Consider the following 4,651-nt stretch of genomic DNA (forward strand, 5'->3'; position numbering starts at 1 on the left):
TGTGGATACTGAAAAGGCAGGTCCCCGCTATCAAGGATAGGAAGACAAAACGGAAGAACCAGCAACACCAATGAAATCACAGTGCATCCAGCACTGCTATTCAGATAAGAGCATGTGAAGAAGGCCACAGAGAAATACACAGATAGAGGGTGCCTGGACAGAACAAAAGACAAACATGGCTACCTAAATTTTCACCTCATAGCTAATGAATCAAACAAAATTCTAGGATGGTGAAAGCAGGTCATAGGGGCAAAATCACCCATGTGGTAAAGGAAGCATACATTTTCCTCAGGTATGTGCAATGTGATGGATGCCGTCTCAAGCCCACACTGCACTATCCATCTGAGCTTGCAGTACCCAGGAATGAACAGGATTACATGACTGTTAAAGGTTACCTGAACACCATTCGCCATGTCTGCCAAACAGCCCATCAATCCATAAACAGTCTTGTTTCTGATGTGAGCCCTAAAACAATATCAGACACATTTCCTAGCTTCAAGGACACTGGGAAGGAAGCCACCACCTGCAAGGAAAAATACACATGGCAGCAACCCAATATGCTAAGATACAGATATAGTTGATAAGCAGTGAATCCTTTGATCTGCTACAAGTGCCACAAGACAATCACTATACAGACATTCATAGTGCACAGGTCTTCACTGGACTGACAAGACCTTATTTGCATCCATAAGAAAGGTGGCGCCACAGGCAACGCTAATGATGGTTCGAAACAGAGACCTTGTCAGAAACAGGTGTAGTACATTAAACGCATGACTGTTTTATTGGGGAAATCACACAAGGGTCAAAATCAAAGATCACATATAACCTAATATGCCAGGTCACATCAGCCACACAAAGGTACCAGAGAACTGGCAACATAGCACTTGTATACTTTGTGCAGGGCAATATGAACCATTGTGCCAAAGATAAGCAGAATTAGCCTCAGCTGTAAAGAATACAGAACAAGAGTTTTGACTTTTATATAGCGAGGATCACATCTTAATACAGAGAGAATCTCATTAGCCATCTCCCTGCTCATTCTTGATTGAGCAACGCTTCTGTGGGAACTATAGCAGTTGATTTCTGCAGTACATAGGAACATGATGATGATGAACCTATTCCTATTACCCCTCTGCCATTTAGGGCATCCCTTTAAATATTTTGTGAGCCCTCTAGTGGTGATCGTGTTCTCTGCTTTAGAAGCCCCCCGAAACCAGCCAGAGGAGCAGTATGGATGAAGTTAGGCCTGTGTGTATTTAGTAAACAGTTATTTGGGATCCAACTGTGCTCCTGTGGTTTCTTCATATTGTTTTTGTTGCATAAAGAGCAAAAAACCACATCACTTACACGGAGAAGTAATATCAGAAAAGTCTTTGTGTATTTTAACTGTGTTGAAACATTGCCTTAAAAAGTAATCTGCTCGCTCTCCCTACCTTTTGCTCTTCATTTAATTCCCAATCACACCTGTTCTGTTCTTCTCTTTACGCCTACTCCCCTGTACCTGATTTTCAGCAGCTTGGCTCCCTTTCACCACTTGGAGTAATCCCAATACAGTGGATGTTTCAGCAACATTATTACAGTTATTTCAACAATATTTCCTTTACAACAGTACTTCATATCAAATAGCACCATCCCAAACCAACAGTGTGCAGGATCATTGCAGTTTTGCTCTATATCCTGCTAGGAAAGTTCTTGATAAAAAAGGAAAAGAAACTAAAACATGGAAAATAATTTCTCTGATGGTTTATTGCACTAGGTGACTGTCTGAGAAGCATGATTCCAAGCTGGTCTCCTATAGTATGTCAGTTTAGTCATAAAATAAGAGTTCTGCACATGGAGGACTTGTAGCACTAAGCCCAACATAAGCATTAGCACAGTGAATGTAGTTATACGTAAGGAGATTACAGACTTTGAGACCCAAATGGACCACTATAGCAATCATCAAGTCTAACCTTCTACATAAAGGCCATAGAATGTCACTCCCTACAAAGGAAGGAAATATTCTCTTCTACTTAGCTGAACACTATAGCCCAATAACCTGGAGCTGAACTAGAGCAAAGCTTTTAGGAAGACACAGACTCAATGTAAGGACTTCAAGTGATGATGAGTGGTTAATTACACTCACTGCTAAAAAGCTGCAACTTATTTCCAGTTTCTCTTTCCCCGACTTTGTTTGAAGAAAAGTCTTGCCCCCAGGAATTTAAAAGGTACATGTGATAGCACGTGTCTTTTCACATCCATGACTATGTACCATGGTCAGTGCCCATGTATTCTGCAGTTCTCACACAACTAAAGGAAAAAGTTTAAACAAAATATAGCACCTTTATCTTTTTCAAGGGCAGGCCAGCCAAGACTTCACACATCCAGCCTTTCTGGGTGGGAACAGGATCCAGCTCTTACATTGTTATGCTGCTTTGTCTCGCACGTATTTATCAGGTCCATAATAAACTCATCCCGGGAGTTGAAAAAAATATCAGTCCCAAGGCATGATTCCTTGGTAGAGAAAGTATGTCAGACTTTAAGCCATGATCTTTGAAATAATGGACAATTTCCACATAAGACACTTCCCTTGGGAGGCAGAGTTGTCTAGTGGTTAGAGCAAAAAAACCTAGCTGATAGGGTTCCTTTCTTGGCTCTGCCATTGTCTCATTCCATGTCATGTGGCAAGTCTTAACCTTTTTGTGCCTTTCCCATCTGTAAAATGGGAGTAATCCCTACCCCACCTGAGTGTTATGAAGCTGAAGAAATGTTTGTAACTCCCCCTGAGGTTCTCAGAAGAAAGGCACTGTGATATGCTAGATTACTACTGCAAGGTTCACCTTGTGATTTCCCTTCCTTGACAAGTTTCTGTGACAGAGTTCAGGAGATCATCAGGATAAACAATGAATAAAACTTTAAATGATGGGTCTGACCATGGCTCCCCTTTACGTAGCACAGCGGGGGTGAGGGGAATGGAGGAAGTAAGGAGCCTTTCCCTTTCATGTCCAACATAAGGGCCAGTTATAACTCCTACTCTCAGACAAAGTTGGTCTCCTGGGAGCAACTTGCCTGAAAGGCAGGGAGGGAAGGGGGGGTAGAACCATGAATCCATACTTCCCTTCCCCACTGTGCCTGCAACCTACCCACCATGCACAGGCCAGCAGAACGTGCTGGCTACATAGAGGAGACTATGCGGCACCCTTAAAATGTGTCACTGATTACTCGCCATAGAGTGCAACTGGGAGCTCCAGGAGTGTGTGATGATCCCCCTTGCTTGGCACCTCTTCCCCTAGAAAGTTGTGACTAAATGGCACAATCTAACAATATACTTTAGAATTCCAAAGTGCCTTTCATCATAGGATCTTAAAAGTGCTTCACAGATATTTCACAGTCCTCCTGTGAAGTAGGTATAATGATACCCATTTTACAGCTGGACCACAGAGAAGGCAAAATGACTTGGCCAAGACCACACAGCAGATGAATCTAGAACTAGGAACAGCATCCAGGAATCCTGACTCACCTGTCCTAACCACTAGAGAACACGGTCTTCCAAAAGAAATACAAATAGGCTCAAAATGTACACTTTCCCCTTTGCAAAACGCTGATACAGCAGTAAAGTAAAACGAGAAACCAGTCTATGGCTGCAGTTTGTAATTAGTCCAGTTTTTGGCAGGATTATCTATTGGCTTCTAAATATTGCTCTGGGAGGATCATGGTGCTCTTGAGATTTTGTTACAGTTTAACTATTTTCTTCCTGGCTAATTCATTTAAGAGAGTGCAAACAGTGACACCTTAACACTCTGCATTATCACTGCACAAAGACATGGATCAGGGAATGCAGAGAAAGGAAGAATGCATGGTCTTATTCTATTCACTGGATATGGAAAGGATGCACTACATTGACACAGGACTGAGAAAAGAGTCTTACCACTGAAAGCCAATGACAGTCAGTCATTCTTCCTTCCTAATCTCCTTCCACTGAGGACCTGATCCAGTGACTATTGAAGTCAATAGGAATCTATGCAATGGGCATTGGATCAAACCCTAAATGAACCATTAAAAGTGTAAGCACCTGCTCGATATGAAAAAATATGAATTAATTGCTTATGTATTAACAAATGGTCTAGGGAAGGCCTATTTATCTTAATGGAAGGAAAAGGAACATATTTAAATCAAGAGAGAATAATATTAAACAAGAGAAAAGGAAATATTTATATACAACGCAGAATAAATGTGTGGAACTCCTTTTCATTACTAAAAAGAGGGTTATTTGCATGCATTATTTGAATATTTATGTAAATAGAAGTATGTGTGAAGCATTCGAGAGGAAACCAGAAATCAGGATGGAAAAGCTTTCTATTTTTAACTTAAATAGTGAACATCATCCCAGCTCTACAAAAATTCCATAGCCTGGGCCGATCCAATTATTATAGGACTGGATTCCCCTTTCCCCCTCAGAGTGCTTCTGTAGTTCCAGATACAGGGCCACTCTCTTCACAATTAGATGCTACCTTTAGAAGGGATAGCGTCCTGAACCCTACTGAGTCCTTGGGCCAGCATCTCTCGCCCATCTCTGGATCTTCAGGGATCTTGGGAGCCATCTGTCCCTCATGTGGATGTTTCAGGGAAGAAGGTGCTACCTGGAAAAGGCAACTGCCTTCTTCGGTCTTCC

The 4,651-nt window shown here is 41.8% G+C and overlaps 1 long non-coding RNA gene across 1 annotated transcript; it reads right to left on the reverse strand.

The window, feature by feature from the left end:
- Positions 1 to 459: 459 nt before the first annotated feature.
- On the reverse strand, positions 460 to 3,986 carry LOC120398904. Its single transcript, XR_005594790.1, has 3 exons — positions 3,908 to 3,986; positions 2,322 to 2,493; positions 460 to 523 (listed from the first exon to the last, which is right to left on the reverse strand). It is a non-coding gene; the product is annotated as an uncharacterized LOC120398904 (long non-coding RNA).
- Positions 3,987 to 4,651: the final 665 nt, after the last annotated feature.

The sequence above is a fragment of the Mauremys reevesii genome, linkage group 2 (genome assembly GCF_016161935.1).
Source record: "Mauremys reevesii isolate NIE-2019 linkage group 2, ASM1616193v1, whole genome shotgun sequence".
In the NCBI taxonomy this organism is placed as follows: domain Eukaryota; kingdom Metazoa; phylum Chordata; order Testudines; family Geoemydidae; genus Mauremys; species Mauremys reevesii.